Raw genomic sequence first — 18346 nt, 5'->3', positions numbered from 1 at the left:
AAATAACAGCAAATTGAACCCAGCCATGTGGAATTAACCTTAGCAATGAAAGGTCAGTTTGACATTAGAAAACCAAGTCAATTTAATTTACCACATTAACAGAATAAAGGAGAAAAGCCATATGATAATCTCGATTGATGCAGAGAAAGCATTTATCAAAATTATAAACCTATTTATGATAAGTCTCAGAAAAGTAGAAAAACGGACGGCATCTACCAAGAAAAAACAGTGAACATCTACTTAATGATAAAACACTGAAAGCTTTCTCTCAACGACAGGGAATAAGGCAAGCGGACTGGATATCCATTTGAAAACAAAAAAACACAACAACTTTGATTTTACCTCTTGTTAGACCTCCTTCCCCACAAAAACTCTAAATAATATAAAAGTATAGTAAGTTAAAACTATTTTAGAAAACATAGGATATTATTTTTGCAAAATCAGGTAAGTTTGTTAAAGCGTGCAAACTGTAAAGCACAAAGAAATGTTAAACTGAATATCAAAATTTAAATTTCTGCTCTGTAAAAGCCAATATTAAAAAATTAAAAGGCAAGAATTTACAATATTTATTTCAGTAGAAGGACTGGTTTCTTGGACAGTGTGTGTGTGTATATATATATATATATATATATATATATATATATATATAGTAAATATATATATTTCTTTTATCTTCTACCACTCAAACATAGGAAAGCAAGCAACCCAATTAAAGTTGGTCAAAAAAACAATCAACGGATATTATGAGGGTATTTTTACAGCAATACTACTGTTCTACATATTGATTCTGGTATTGATTATACAACTGTACGCCTTTGTCAAAATTCATTGAACACTATAGCAAAGCAAGTAAATTTCACTGTATGTAAATTTGTCAATATATTCAAATAGGTACTTCCAAAAAAAGATATGTAAGCCAATAAGCACATGAAAAGATGTTCAATACAATTACAACTCGGACAATGCAAGTTAAAACCACTATACACCTAGTATAATGGCTAAAATTAAAAAGACCAAAAACACCTAGTGTTGTCAAGAATGTTGTGAAGCAACTGGAATTTTCATTCACTGATGTTCAAAACATAAAATGGTACAACCACTTTATAAAACAGGTAGTTTCACATAGAATTGCAATATACAATTACCACGTGACACAGGAGTTCCACACATGCGTATTTACTCAAGAGAATAAAACAAAATTATAACTATGTTCATGGAAATTCCTATACTTAAATAAGCATAACACCTTTACTCCTATTGTCCCCAAACTGAAAACAACTCAAATGTCCATGGACTAGTGAGTGGATAAACAAATTCTGGTATATCCATATAATGGCACACAACTCAACAATCAAAAGAAACAAACTACGGTACATGCACAACATGTTTGAGTTGCTAAAGCATGCTAGTAGAAGCCAGATGCAAAGGAGCCCAGACTGTAAAATTTCATTTGTGTGCTAGACTAGGAATGGAGAAACTCATCTGTAGTGGTACGAAGCAAATTCATGATTGCTAGGAGGCCAGTGGTGGAGGAGCAGGGTATGAAGTGGGCTTCGGGGGATAGCAAAGGGCACAGGAAAACTCTCTTGGGTGATAAAAATATTCTATATCCCGATTGCAGTGGTGGTTACAGGAGTGTACACTTTTGTCAAAACTCATCAAACTGTATGTTTAAGACAAATATATGTACATTATATACCTTGGTAATATTGATTAAAATAGCATTTTTGTTTTCCACATGCTTTATATGTTTAGATAGACATAGCTATATAAATATGCAAAAGATACAAAGAACCAAAATACTATTTTAATCAATATTATTGAGGTATATAATACATATCTCTAACACAGAAAAATTAACTAGTTTTTTACACTTAATGACATTGAAACTTTACTTCTAAGCTCGTTAATTTAATTTTCAGTACTTCCATAATGGGAATTTTGAACAATTTCAGTCTCTTACATACTACTTTTCCCTTCTCTCTTCTTCTCTAGCAAACTATGAATGATGTTGAACCAAAGTGCTCTCTGCAGTGGCTCCTTCGTATGGCCACCCCAAACTAAAGCATGACTGAGTATGAGCCTTTAAAATCTTTCACTGGATAAAATACCACAAATAAGTTCTGTTATAAGCATATTCATATTCACAGGATAAAGTGGGATATGGAGAGTTCTTCTTGTGTCAGTACTATTGCCTTAAAGGAAAACCAGATACAAAAACCTATAAAGTCCCCAGAAAATTGCTTTCTTTTGAGAAATACACACTGCAATCTTTTAAGCTGATTTCATTGACATAATCTTTCCCAGCCTTTACCTTATTGACTTGAAGCCCTGTTGAAACTGGATGAAAATCAGTGCCTCCTGACAATTGAAAAGCAGTAAGAAAAAATGGGTATGGCAGTGGAATAGGGTGATGACAGCTGGACATTCACTTGTCAAGCATATCTGAGATTTTTGTTTTTTATAAGATTTCAGCTTGCTGTAGGCATCTGCACTTGCACAGGCACTGGGACACATTTGTTCAATTGCGAGTTTTGTTTTTAGAAAATATGCTACCATTGGAATAAATACATCATAGATTTAGTGACTAAAGAGCAAAAAAATAAAAAAAACATAAAAAGGAAAGTCAGGATTGTGCTTACTTGGAAGCACTGGGTGTACAGGTGATTTTTTAACATTATGGAGATAAACTTAGATATTAACACATATAAGAGAAATGTGAACAAGAAGAAACGTATAAGGAAATTTATTACAGCATTGGTAATTTTAAAAACAAGGAAAAATTGAAATGTCCATTAATAGAAAAATTGATTTTATATGTTTATAGGTTTCAATATTATACTGTAGTTTAAATCAGCTACATTTACTAATATGGAGAGTTTGCAAAACATAACAAAGATTGAAAAAAATTAAGAATGATAACTTTATGATAATAAATATATGAATTTTAAAAACCTGCCAAGCCATACTAAGTAATATTCACAGATGTACACATATGATATAAAACTATAAAGAGAGAGACTATTAAAAGCATTTATGAAAATTACAACCAGTGAATTTATTACAGTAGATATTTAACACTGGTGAAGCAGAGTGGGAAATAAGAGATTTCAATAATTTTATGTAAATAAATGAAAATGATCTAAATAACCTTGCTATAGAAAGGAAGTCAGGCACCATTACTTGAATCTGACAGAGACTCAAAGGAAGACAGAGGAGTGGGAAAGATTTACAGTAGAAAAAAGAAGAGAGAAGGCTTCAGGTATGCCCTGACTGGAAGCTGTTGGCATGGGAAGCTGGAGGAAGGCTAACTAAAATCGGGGCATCCTATGTAATTGTTTAGGGGAGTATATTTGACTTTTTCCAGTCGGTCCTAAGTTGGACGTGGGGGCAGAAAGTAGGGAAGCTGTCAGTTATTCATGAAGTCCTGGCCATTTGGGGCTACTTGCTACAGGGGTTGTTGTCTGTCTTCCTGGACTGGTTGCTGCAGATCATGGTTTGGCTTTGTGGGTTGGTTGCTGAAGGTTATGGGTGAGGGTTCTATTTTTATATATAGTCTGACCATCATCCATTTGCCTATTCAGTCTATCAACCTGTAAGTTCTTATTTATTAAGGAAGGCTCACACTATTCATATAAGACAGAAATGTAATTCCATGGATGAATACTTAAAATGACAAGAAGTATCAATTAATATTAATAAAAATAAAATCTAACATTAAGATATTATAAGTATGTTATTTTGCTATTTTTGGCATTTGCTGAAGGGTTATCACTTATATGCTCGTACATATAAGCACAATTCCTAAGCTAAAACTCTACATGTGTTTCCAAAATGCTGATTCTTAAAATATACAGCTCAAGACAGTTTTAGCATTCATAATGCACCCTATTATGTGACTAAAAATAAAACTTAATCAAGATATATTTCCATAACTGAGCACTGTAACTGGGGCTGGACAATGCAAGTAATATATTTATCAACATTATTTATTTTCTATTTTCTTTTATCTTCAATATTTCAATTTATGGGGCAGAAGTCTCTGATATTAACTATTTTAAATAGCTGTTAAGACAAATGATTGTTCTGCCCCTTAGCTAGTATAGTATGGGTGTTGATATACAGTAGTACCAACACAGTAGTATCTCTTGTGAAAAGAGAAACATGGACAATTCTGGTGTAATAAATGCTACTTTTAAAAGCCAAAGTTATCTACTTGTAAAATTGGTGTTTCCTTGAAAGAAGTCATATTATTATCAAGCTGAGGAACAAGTTTAACTTCATATCTGGTAGAATGTTACAGCCATTTTGATTTCTTACTTATTTTCATTTTGATGTTGCAAACTTTCCTTAGAGAAGAAACAGCAGGGGTTGTTATTGAGGAAATCATTATATTTTACAGAGGAGCTGACCGATTTGGGAAAGGGGCATGAAGATTTACTAATGGTCTGGCTTTTTTTTAATAATCTATCTCTGATACAGGGTATGATTGAAAAGATAACTGGATGACTGCTATTAGGATTTTGTGAAGTTTTTGTTGGTTCCATTTTTAGGGGGACAGTGCCCTAGTCATCCAAATGGCATTAACAGGGATTGAAAATTATCTCCTTCCCACTTACTCAGCTTCAAAATCAGGTCAGGTTGTTCTGTAAATGAAAACCCAACAGAAGCAGTTTCTCTTATCCTCTTCTTTGGGTAAATCAGGATCTAGACTTCAAAGCTAAAAATGTAGTCTTTTTTAGGAGCAATACAATCAGTGCAGACAAAAGTAAAACTCATAGATCAACCTCTTCAAACTTTGAAACTAAGATGAAAAGACCCATCTAAATTCCATGGACAGTGAAATGCCATACTTTCCATAGAAATTTTACCCATAGGTACAATTTACTCTGACATATTTGTTTTAAGAGTAGTGTGCTTAGTTATGCAGTCATTAAAGTGAGATAATCTGAATGAATTTTGTTTTGATAAAGGCTAGAGATACCCACTGTAGGTCCATTCTAAAGTTGCAACATATCTCAATGATTATGTGTCCTTTATATGTTAGAGCTGGCCAGCAAAAATCTTCTAAAATCTGTTTTAAGGAACAATGGACATCCCTGTGAACCACTGCTGAGTGTCTGTCTTGTAAGTCTAAAGATTGACTACATTTCATTTTTATCCCTCATGTAGAAAAAAAGGATCTTTTTAATCAACATGTTGAGCATCTTTTTTTAAATCTCAGGAAAATATGAGAAATAATACTTTAAAAAACACCTACATCCTTAAGAACCTCAAGTTCAGTATGGGAGACAAATTCACAAATTCATAGTTCATAAACTATATGCTAAAGTTTTCTAAATGTTGTCCTTGCGTTTAGGGTACCATAGATAAGAAAATAACCAACTCTTTAGTAGAACTGATTAAGGCATTATAGGGAAAGCAACCTTTAATATGAATTTGGAATTATGAAAAAGAGCACAATAGACAGAAGAAAGGGAAAAAAAGAGAGAAGAACCTTTAGGCAGAGGCAAGAGAATATTCTAGAAAGTGTGAAAGGACACAGTGTATTTGAGGAAGTTCAGTTAGGCTGGGGCATAGAACCTATCACTGAAGATATGTCATGATGCACCTTCCCTGACAAGACAAAGAATCTGAACATTGGCCCGTAGGCAGTGAGCAGCCAATACACATGACCATACTTAAAATTTATGTATTTATTTTTAAAAAGATAATTTTACAGTAGTACCATGAGCTATGAGTGGAGAATGAACTATGAGAAGGAGGAATAAGTGTCAGGAAGTTGGTAATGAGGCTGCTTCAGGACCAATAATCGAATTCAAAAGCCTGTTAGGTAGGAAGGAGGTAAAGAATCCAGCCTCCATTTCTGAGGTGGCAATTAATGATTGATTATTCATGACTGGGGAAGAAAAAAATTAGAGATTAAGATTCTAGTTTAGGTAAGGACAGTGGTACAAATGATCAAACTGAGGGATATTATAGGAGAAGCAGATTGAGGAGGCTGGGATAGAGAGTGAAAGTAGAAATAAATGAGATCTTTGTACCAGTGGTCATTTTGAAATTCCTAAAGGACGCTCTTTAGACATACAGGTTTGGGTCTTGACCCATAAATCCATGAATTCAGTAGTTGATGTTCTGTCAGCTGAGGAGCTCACCCAGAAACAGTATAACAAATGAGAAGAGGAAAAGTCAAGAATAAAACTCTAAGGAGCCATGTAGCATTTGAAGGGGTATGAAGGAAGAGGATTCAAAGAGGAACACTAAGAAAAAGTCATACAACTGTAAATTGCTACTGGTGCTGATAGCGTTCTAAAAGCCAAAAGAGATCATTTTCAAAGTTCAGAGTCAACTCTGTCAAAGGACACCACATGTATCACAATGTTGCCATGGTAATACTTTCATGTATGATTTGTTAAATTTTTGTTATTTTTTCAAACAACCAGGTGAAGATTAGGTACTTAAAAATGCCATTATTTTCAAAATGCCTTTTTCTTGAACACATAAAAAATGAATGTTGCATTTAACATTTTTTTGTTTTTAATTTAGTGCTGTGTCAATTTTAGACTGAATTTGACTGAGTAACAGAATACCAAAAAATTATGGTTTAATCACTCAAAGATTTAATTTCTCACGTTAAAAAAAATGAATGTAGCCCTCTCTGGGCTCCTACCTTAGCTTTACAGCCTCTTGGATCTGTCTCTTTCATCTTCTACTTCACCTCTTACCATGTGGCATCCATTCTCAAGGTCAAGACAGCTGCTGAAGCTCTAGTTATCACATCTGAATTTCCAGTCTAATAAAAAAAAAAAAGGGGGTAAAAATGATGTTCCTCTCAGTTGAGTCAGATCCGTTGAAAGAACCTTCCCAGAATCCCTTCCCAACACATGTTTTCTGGACCACATCTAGGTTCAACATCGTTGGAAATGTAGCATTCATTGCTAGCAACAATGGACCAAGATAAAATTTGGAGTCTGGTAAAGAGAATGGATGTTTGGTAGGTTACTAGCTATCTTTGCCATGAGCTCCTAATATATGGAAAGGTTTGGCGGATTTGAAAAAAATATATTAAAAAAATTTAAATGTGGTCCCTTCCTTTCATCAAACAACTAATAGTCAAGTAAAAAATCATATATAAAAACAAAATATAGAAACAGTATTTTTGCCATTAAGAAGATACGTACCAAGTGCAATGGGTTATAGTGGAGATGTAATCCCTGATGGAATGTAAATTTTCCAGGTGGCTAAGACTGAGGCAGGACATAGGAGGAAGAAAGACTCAGGGGCAAAGAAAATAATATGTTTTGGTTAAAGTACCAAAAATAGCATGATGAGAATAACACTGGGCCTCAGAAATTCAATAGCAAATTGAATTGAAATAGCAAATTCAAACCGACATTGAAAGGAAGATTCACTTATAAAGAGAAATTCAGGCACTTGGGTACATGGAAACTTCTAGGTCCTAAGTATCAACTACTGAGGAATTTTACATGAAAGCTACTCCCTAAAACTGCAAGACAAATTCTTTAGTAAAGGTGTGTCACCTCTACTCAATTTGTTAATTTTTTAGAAATCCTTATGCTTCTCTAAGAATGAAATGCCATAAATTGTGTACAAAAGAAGAGAAAGAGGTATGCTGTTTTATAAATCTTCAAGTATTCAATTTAGATAAGTTTAATTTTTGAAGAAGGAAAACACAAAATGTATTTTAGGTGTATATTAAATTTTATCCCAAATGAAGATTCAAGGTTGTGTTTAGCGAAATTTAAAACACCTGATTGAAACAATTGATGTTTAATCAGGAGGTTTTTTTCATACAACGTGCAATTTGGTTTTCTGAATTATTTTTTTAGAGAGACTTGCCCTTTGAAAATTGTTATTATTTTAAGTATTTTATTAAATTATTGGTTTTCTGATGTTTTTCATGTATTACTTATTTCGATCATATAATAATACTAGCATTTACATTTTCTAACTTGCTTAACCTTACAACCCTCTGTAATAGATACCATTATGAATAAAATTTTTCAGACAAGAAAATGTAAACATTGTATGTTCTAGCTTTTCTTTTCAAGGAATAGGGAGATATCACCTTCTAGATATGGTAATTATTAGATATTCGTAAACCCTGTCACTCACCAGGGTATTCTATAGGAGTATGAAAGTTATTTCTTCCCATGAATTAGTTTGATTTATAAAACCAATTTCAATTCTTCTTTCCAAATCCAAAGAAACAAAGAGTTACATACTGATGAAATCAGCATGGTCTTTTAAACCTCAGAGTTAAAATAGTGCTCACATTCTCAGTTAAAATAGTACTTATCCAGACTGATTTATGGAATCCTTCACTCTCCTATGTGCCTTTTTCCTAGAATGTTTGCCTGTTTGGGGCACACCTCTTTATTGGGGCAGATAGACTCCTGAAGCCCTTTGCTTGTAAAGCAGCACACATTGGGTATCATACGTTGTTTTTGTCAATAACACATGAGCAGCCTCCAAGAAGCTGATGCAAAATCTAGAGAATGAAGATGCACGTGATACTCGCAATTGAACTGAGCAACTACTTGAGACACTGCAAGTAAAGGAGAAGAGAAAAAGCCACAGGATTTAAAAAAAAAAAAAGCCACTTTTTTTTAAGCAAAGCATTTTGGGAACAACTCTCAGTCTCAGAGAGGCTATGGCCACCTTATTTGCAGCTGCCAATTCTACTTTCTCCCTTTCTTTTCTGATTCCCTTATAAATCCAGAGAGCTCTAATGCTTCAAAAGAAAATTGTATCACTTATTGGCCTTAGGTATTATGTGGCAGGAGAGTCAACAATAGATTTTTAATCTTCCACTGTTGGGACCATTAAAACATCAAAATCAAAACTGCTTTAAATAGAACATATCGATTTCCAAGATACAATTTTTCAAGTACGTTGGAACATTACTAAAAGAAGTTCCCTTAAGCCAGGGCATGCTAAAGAGTGTATTTTTCTTAAACGCCATCCAAGAATGTTAGTTAATTGAGAACTTGAAAGGCAGTTAGGTGTAGAAAATGATTTTAGACTTGGATCACGAATGTTGGAGTCAGACAGGTGTGCAAATAAATTTTGCTCAACTGAGTACTGTGTACTATTAAACCCTTTCCATTTCTGGAGATTGATAAAATGACACTTTGCATGACAGTTAAGAGAATTAAAATAGGTCATGGGCAGAGAATGTTGATCACATTGAGTCTCTGTAAATATTTATTTTGCCTGTTTGAAGTGCTATATTAGTGTGGTAATGCTAGATAGATCTTGAAATCTTCAAATTAGCATCTATGTACTCTATCTGCCCTGTGTTAGGCATTGTATTACTTCCTGGAGTTTCAGAGAAAGCAAAGACCCAGCCCCCATTATTGTCTATTCTAATGGGGTAAACAAATAAACAGGTTGTTTTACCATAATTTGGTAATTTGTACCCCTATACTTCAGATGTCATTTTTAAAATCTAGCTGCTTTCATGATGTTTTTTCTTGCATTTGTTTTTTAAACAGTTATAATTTGATTATGATGTGTCTAAGCATTTTTTTCTTAGAATTCATCCTGTTTGGGCAACTTCTTGAATTTCTTGAATCTGTAAATTTTGTAAATTTATATATTTCACCTAATTTGATAAGTTTTCAAATGTTGTACAGAAGTTTTGCTTGTCATATAAAGGAAAATCACAAGGGAGAACACAGGCATAGGCCCTATACAACTGTTGCTCAAGCCCAGCCCACTTCCTGTTGAGTTTGTTGTTCTCACCACATTTGGAAAAACTCTGCTATGGGTCACCACTAAAACCACATGTGACTATACGTCAGTCACATAAGAACATATACTATATGATTCCACTTATGAGGTATCTAAAATATTCAAGTTCATAGAATCAAAGAGTAGAATGGTGGTTGTCCCTTAAATTTTCCCCACATCCTCCATCAGGACTTAAAAGATCTAACTTTACCTCTATTATTCAGTTCTGATACAATAGGTAGATGTTCCACATTATTCAGAGAACATATAAGCCTGTAGAAAAGATTCCACTTATTTTTTCTCAGTCTTATCAGAAAAGGGACATAAAGTCTCAAAAGATAAATTACAATTTTGTCAAAACACAGTTCATTATTTAGGGAATGACTTATCTAAGGAGAGAAAAGCACTCTCTCCTGACAGACTAAATATTATTTAAACTCATCATAGACCCTACACACACAAACACACACACACACACATGCACACACAGTGTTAGCCCTTGCTCAAAAAATTACACTTTCCTTACCACCCAAAATCTTCTGTAAAGGTTGGAAGGATGAATAGCATACTTAAATTAAAATCAGCAAAACTTTCAGAAATCCTTGAGTTTCTGTGGCCAGAGGTACTAGCACTACACCTTATAGCCATTTGGGCCACAGTCGAAGGAACATATTAGTTATCCACTAATGAACTGGTAGCTGGTAGGCCATGCCTTTAGGAAAGTTATCTCTGACACTAGACTCTGCCCTACTGCATGCAGACAGGGCAAAATATTGAAAGGAGTTCATGTACTATATCCATGTACTGTACACATTAAGGCTGCCTTTCCACATCTTCCTAAACAGACTCTTCATGAACGTCAACTAAGAGATTTCATCTGTTGGAGGAGAGATCAGAGAAAATATGTTCTTAAACATTTTCAGGAGAGACTTTATCAGGTATTGGGAAGAACAAATACAGGGAAACTCCAGGAAATCAAACCTTGGGTTTGAATTTCACAACTGAGAAGAAATTTCAATTTCTTCACAACTGGAAGTCTACTCCAACAGGGAACCTCAAGCTGAGAACCGGCAGAGATCCCCTAGAAGCAGCTGATATTTGAAAGCGGACAGCTGATCCAAGGTCTTTGTAACAAGTGAATGACTTCAAAGAGTAAGCAGCTTCTTCCCAAGATGTGTGACCAACACTCATATCTAATTCTTTTTTCTCTTTCATATGCTTGATCATAATCATTCTTCTCATTTCCTATAGACCCTTGTTTGTCATCCACTCATAGTGACCCTTTTCCCCTTTTCTTCCCTCCTTACTATACCTGTTAATTTAGAACATTCTCATTCTAACGCCACTGACTTCAGTCTTGCTAACAGCTGAATTTGCTATCTAGTCACAAGGCCCTAATGATAAATAAAAAAAAAAAAAAACTCTGGGCAATGCTGGACTCATCAAATGAGACCATAGTATAGCCATTATAGCCAATGGTATTTCTATTTTCACTTAACATGAACAAATGTTGTTAAACTAATCAAACCATTGTTTTGTTAGTGTCTCTCTCTCCCACAAAAAAAAACCAAACTATTACAATCTATCGACCAGAGAAGAAACAGCTCTAAATTTGAATTCAACAACGTTCAGAGAACAACGAGCAAATACTTGCCATCTGGAAAAATTTAACTGAAGTCGGTACATGTAACCCAGCTAATGTAAGGCCTTCGTTCCAGTCTGTGAACTGTGAACACTTTTTTTTTTTTCTGTATCTCCACATGCCTCTATTGGATACTATTTCCTTTGATGCCATGGCACCTATCCTGTTTGCCCATAATAACACCTCATGCCCATTAGGAATAATACTCTAAGACTTGTCTATACAGTAAGATCCTAATTTTATAAATCACCAAGCCTAGAAATTGCAGAAGAAATGCTCCACAATGAGGCCACCCTTGATTACTCAGGCAGTCTACCTGGGGAAATTACTACCTTATTATTTATGCAAAGAATCAGAACAGCGTTCCCATCAGTAGTATTAATACAAACAGAAAAGACTGTAAGAAACTTATCACTAACTCTGGGAGAAGTTCTTAATGATATCGTCTCTGCCTCACCTCGAAAAATGATCAGTCTCACGCAACTCATTGGCATAAGTAATGATGGACAATCACATTTCTCCAGGTTTTTTTGTTGGCTAGGTGTGGTGGCACCTGTGCCTTTGCAATATTTCTTGCTGTGCTTGGATCAATGGAACCGACAAGGTAGAACAGGTTATGCATCACCTTAGGGAAAAGCTACTTGGTTGTCTAGGGTTTATCTTCATGGCCTATGATATTTGTTTTCTTCACCTGGATTGAGCAACTGGGGGTCCTTATTCTGAGGCATTTTATAGGGATTGTTATTATAACTTGATTACTTTTTATTTTCATATTGTTCAAGTTGCTGGTCCAGTGAATTCTACCCAGAGTCTTAAATGTTTCTGCACAGAGGGTTTCTCCTCAGATGATTGCTATGATGATGCAACAACAAAAAGAATCAAGGACATCTTGCGACAGAGTTGACTATGCAGATGACTGAACAATCTCTGAGTGGTAAAGATCTGTATTACTGGCTTTTCCTGAATTGCTCGACTTCTCACAAGCTAGAGAATGACCAAAAAAGGTACTGAGAGACTGAATATACAAATGGAACATTTTCAGATCATATATGAAAACAGAACTCTGACCCACAATTTCTGCAGCAACCAGTCCAGGAAACCAAACCATACTTCTGCTGCAGTTAACTCATATTCATACTGTTTAGAATTTGTTTAGTAACTGTCAGCTTCCCTAAATTTTGGCCCTATTTCTACTTTGGGACCAAGTAGAAAACTGAATATGCTTCCGAAACCAATCATATCAGATGCTTTGCTTCTATGCAGAATACTTCCAGCTTCCCCAGGCCAACAATCTTCAGAGCATACCTAAATCCTTCCCTTTTTCACTCTAAAGTTTTTCCACTCCCCTGCCTACCTTTGAACCTCTGCCAGACACAAAGATAGTGACTGATTCTCTTGCTATAGCAAGCTCTGAACAAAACAGCCTCAGCTTATCTTCATTTGAGTGGTCTTCATTTAATTACATAAGACCTTTATTTTAAAAATTTCAAAATTTAAACTGGATGAAAATAGTTTCTGACATTGTAAACTTGTATCTGGAAAAAGATACAAAAAATAAGAATTAACTCTTTGAATGGACTTCTTAGAGAAATTTACTGTATAAAATTTATAGTACTTTACCTGTTAGAATTGTATACTTTTCTATAATTATACATTCATACATAAATCATATGTTGGACTCTCCTTACCAGTATTTTGAGGCCACACGCACACACACACACACACACACACACACACACACACACACAATATGTATTTTTATGTATACATCTATGTACTAAATGGTCACTTGGTAAAAAAACATCCTATTTGTTCATGGACTGCTTTTTCAAATTTGATTTAGCTTTTCTCTCCCTTGTAAGGGTTTACATAAATTACAAGTAGAAACAAAATTTAAAACTTTAAAAATAAAAAGTTTAGAGCCATAACATATTATCTATTTCATGGATTTGTTTATTCACTTAGCTTTTATTTATTCCCACCACTTTCTTAGAACTCTGTTTCCAAAAAAAGAAAGGCAAAAAGATATGGCCCTTAATTCGATACCCCCAGACTTCATTGAGGGGCCTATATATGTAATAAAAATCAGGGTGAAAATTACACTTTATAAACAGGGAGTACACACAATTCTACTAGAGCACATTGAAGGGAGGTATACTCTCCCCACAACATCAAAGATGGCTTTGTAAAAGGACTGATGCTTGAGTTCCATCCTTAAAGAGTTTCTAGGTGGAGAAAAAAATGGAGGATATGACAGGTACACAAATTAGAGTGTGCACATTTGTGCAGGTAGGAAAAACCAGTGCTTTCAGTGGGAAGTAAGCATGTCAGTGTGGCTATACATAAAACATGGTGCGGAATGTGGAAAATCTAATCTAGGAAAATACGCAGAGTCTCAATTATGAAGGGCCTCACATGTTGTGTTAACACTTTATCTTAAAGGACCATAGAGTCATTAATCAGGGGTACAACACAATCGTATTTCTCTGTTAGAATGTACTGCTAAAATTGAATAGTGATTAGTAACGCAGAATCTGAGAGACCTCAATTTATATTTGCATTAGGCAAAATAATGGTCTCCCAAAGATGTATATGTTCCAATCCCTAGAACCTGTGACTATGTTAGGCTACATGGAAAGACGTCATTAAGGTTGTTTATCAGCTGACCTTAAAATGAGAGCTTATTCTGTGTTACCCAGGTGGGCCCAAAATAATCACAAGAGTCCTTTAAATGTGGAAGAGGGAAGCAGAAGAGTTAGTGTCAGAATAAATGCAAGGTAAGAAAGATGTGACTGGCCATTACTGCCTTTCAAGATGGAAAGGAGTAAAGGCTAAGGGATGAGGGCAGTCTCTGCAGACTTGAAAGGCAATGAAATAGATTCTACTACAGATTCTCCAGAAAAGCTCAATATCGTGATTTTAGCCCACTGAGACCCATTTTAGACTCTCTAACCTCTGAAACTATAACACATGTGGTATTGTTTTAAGCCACTAAGTTTAGGGTAATTTGTTATATCCATAATAAGAAACTAATACAATATATTATCCCATCTACTAGATATGTGTGACCTAAAGTTGAGTAAATTACTCAATGTTCTATTTCCCCAACTGTAATAAAAGATAAGAATATTATCCCATTTGTCTTCCAGGAAAATTGAAATAGTGTACGTGAAGCGCTTTGCCTGTTGTTGGTGTTATATAGCAGTAGGCAGCAGAAGCAGTAGTAACTGTAGCATTATCTTTATCTGCTTCGTCATTATTGGACATTCTGTGAAATAAATGTTTCATTGGTAAAAGACAAATTTCAAATTTTTTCAGTAGATCTTATGAGACATGAGGTAGGTTCTAAACAAAGGTAGCAGTGGTGGGGTTGGTGAGAAGAAGATGATCTGAGAAGTACTTTAGGGAAGAATCAAAGATTTTTGGCAGTTAGAAATGGATAGAAACATAAAAGGAAGACTTTTATCTTCTATCTTGGATAACTGAACACATTTCACAAATAGCAATATGGTTCAATAAATCATGCCACACTCTGATACGTGAGAGCCTGTATAAGTCAGGCTGAGAGTCATATGAGAGGTTTTTAAAATGCACAGCCTTTTTCTACTTCCTTAAAGTATTAAAGACATTAAACAACTCTGCTGAGCTGCAAGAAAAGCTGATCCAGTATCAGATAAGCCCTGCTGTCCACTGCACAGACTCTGCAAGATCTTCAATAGCATCTTAAAATCTACCTGATAACTCCATTAACACCTTTTTCTCTGTGGTAGCCTAATCTCCCACATCTTTAATAAAACGCTTGTCTGTACAGTGATCACACTGCCCTCTGCTAATTTTGGGTACCTGAATGCTCTACCCTAAAAATTATCTTCCCCAAATAGCTTCCTTTTTAACCCAGGGTTTGAACAGCAGAGCTTCTTTGTTGCTATGGATTCTGGACATATATCATTTTGTCAACTCTTTTTTTTAAAGCTTTTTTTTTTTTTTTGGTATGCGGGCCTCTCACTGCCGTGGCCTCTCCCGTTGCGGAACACAGGCTCCGGACGCGCAGGCTCAGCAGCCATGGCTCACGGGCCAAGCCGCTCCGCGGCATGTGGGATCCTCCCAGACCGGGGCATGAACCCGGGTCCACTGCATCGGCAGGCGGACCCCCAACCACCGTGCCACCAGGGAAGCCCCCATTTTGTCAACTCTTGAACATAATCCTCTACTTCCCATCAACAGTTACCCAAGTAGACATTTTCCTTTACCTAATTTCCTTGTTAATAGACAAATACTTATATACTGAGAACATATCTGGAGTCCTGCTGAAATTCAACCTTGGACTTCTGCTGATTTTAATCTCTATAAATGATCTAGAGAAAGAAAATGACTGTGAACTAGCTGGAATTACTAATCAGCCAAAATTGCAGGGGAGGAGAGAAGAAGAGGAAGCTACAACCAAACACAGGTGGGGTTCAATATGCCCTGTAGCTAAGTGGGTATGTGGTAAACAAAACATAAAAGGGAACCTACACATTGGGCCTCAATGATTAAGAAATAAGTAAGGCCAATCAGTTGAAATGTGCGATGTTTGGGGCATAACTATGGATCAGTAACTCCAAAAGGGTATAACTGTGTGAAGCTTCAATTAGACCAGGAAAAAGGATACGACCCACTAGTATGGCACGCTTGGAAATAGATTTGCATTTCAATTTGTTTTAACTTTTATAAAAAAGTACTGCTGAGAAAAGGAACAGAAATGAGATATCAGGATTTGCTGTCAGATTCATCTAATAAACTGGAGTGTGTACATGTGTGAGCATGCATGTGTATGTTTGAAGTGTACCATTTTATAAGTTTTGATACATGTATACACCCACGTAACTAGCACCTCTGTCTGTCTATCTATCTATCTATCTATCTATCTTTCTATCATCCTAGAGCCTAGGAAGTGTTCTTGAGTCCCCTTAAAAGCAATCTCTCTTTCTCCATAGGCAACCATGGTTCTTATTTCTATCTCTACAGATCAGTATGGAATGTTCCAGAATTTCATATACATGGAATCATACAGTATACACTCTGTGTTTTGCCACTTCCACTCAGTTTTAGGCTTCTGAGATTCATGCACACTGTTGGGCTTATTAGTACTTCATATCAGAATTTGTTTAACCATTCTCTGATTGACGGACACTTAGACTATTTCCAGTTTGGGGCTACTGTTTAAAAAATGAAAACCTTCTATGAACTTTCTTGCACAAATCTTTTTTTAAGGATATATGTTTTAATTTATCTTACGATTGGGTCATAGGGTTGGTATATATTTAACACTATAAAAAATAGACCGAAAGGTTGGCAAAGTAATTGCATTAATTTACAGTCCTACAAGCAAAGACTGAGAGTTCCAACTATTCCATGTCCTTGCCAACATTTTGTGTTGCACATTTCTACATCTTAACTATTCTATGTGATGTAAAATAATTTGTTATTTTAAAATTTAATTGTATACCCATGAAGACTAAAGATGTTAAGCACCTTTTCCCATGCTTTGGGGCCACAAGTGTTTTGATCAATATAATTACGTTATTTGTGTTTTCATTATTTATTAAAAGGGAGAGAAAGCATATATATAGTATTTTGTCAGATATAAATATTGCAAATTTTTTTGTCTGTAATTTGCATTTTCATATTCTTTTTTTTTTTTTTTAACATCTTTATTGGGGTATAATTGCTTTACAATGGTGTGTTAGTTTCTGCTTTACAACAAAGTGAATCAGTTATACATATACATATGATCCCATATCTCTTCCCTCTTGCGTCTCCCTCCCTCCCACCCTCCCTATCCCACCCCTCCAGGCTGTCACAAAGCACCGAGCCAATATCCCTGTGCCATGCGGCTGCTTCCCACCAGCCATCCACCTTACTACGTTTGTTAGTGTGTATATGTCCATGACTCTCTCTCGCCCCGTCACAGCTCACCCTTCCCCCTCCCCATAACCTCAAGTCCGTTCTCTAGGAGGTCTGCGTCTTTATTCCTGCCTTACCCCTAGGTTCTTCATGACATTTTTTTTTCTTAAATTCCATATATATGTGTTAGCATACGGTATTTGTCTTTTTCTTTCTGACTTACTTCACTGTGTATGACAGACTCTAGGTCTATCCACCTCATTACAAATAGCTCAATTTCGTTTCTTTTTATGGCTGAGGATTATTCCATTGTAAATATGTGCCACATCTTCTTTATCCATTCATCCGATGATGGGCACTTAGGTTGTTTCCATCTCCGGGCTATTGTAAATAGAGCTGCAATGAACATATTCGTACATGACTCTTTGAATTTTGGTTTTCTCAGGGTATATGCCCAGTAGTGGGATTGCTGGATCATATGGTAGTTCTATTTGTAGTTTTTTAAGGAACCTCCATACTGTTCTCCATAGTGGCTGAACCAATTCACATTCCCACCAGCAGTGCAAGAGGGTTCCCTTTTCTCCACACCTTCTCCAGCATTTATTGTTTCTAGATTTTTTGATGATGGCCATTCTGACTGGTGTGAGATGATATCTCATTGTAGTTTTGATTTGCATTTCTCTAATGATTAATGATGTTGAGCATTCTTTCATGTGTTTGTTGGCGGTCTGTATATCTTCTTTGGAGAAATGTCTATTTAGGTCTTCTGCCCATTTTTGGAGTGGGTTGTTTGGTTTTTTGTTATTGAGCTGCATGAGCTGCTTGTAAATTTTGGAGATTAATCCTTTGTTGGTTGCTTCATTTGCAAATATTTTCTCCCATTCTGAGGGTTGTCTTTTGGTCTTGTTTATGGTTTCCTTTGCTGTGCAAAAGCTTTGAAGTTTCATTAGGTCCCATTTGTTTATTTTTGTTTTTATTTCCATTACTCTAGGAGGTGGGTCAGAAAGAATCTTGCTGTGATTTATGTCATAGAGTGTTCTGCCTATGTTTTCCTCTAAGAGT

Source organism: Delphinus delphis, chromosome 12 (genome assembly GCF_949987515.2).
Source record: "Delphinus delphis chromosome 12, mDelDel1.2, whole genome shotgun sequence".
Classification (NCBI taxonomy): Eukaryota; Metazoa; Chordata; class Mammalia; order Artiodactyla; family Delphinidae; genus Delphinus; species Delphinus delphis.
The sequence above is the reverse complement of the archived record's forward strand: the minus strand, read 5'-3'. Positions refer to the sequence as shown.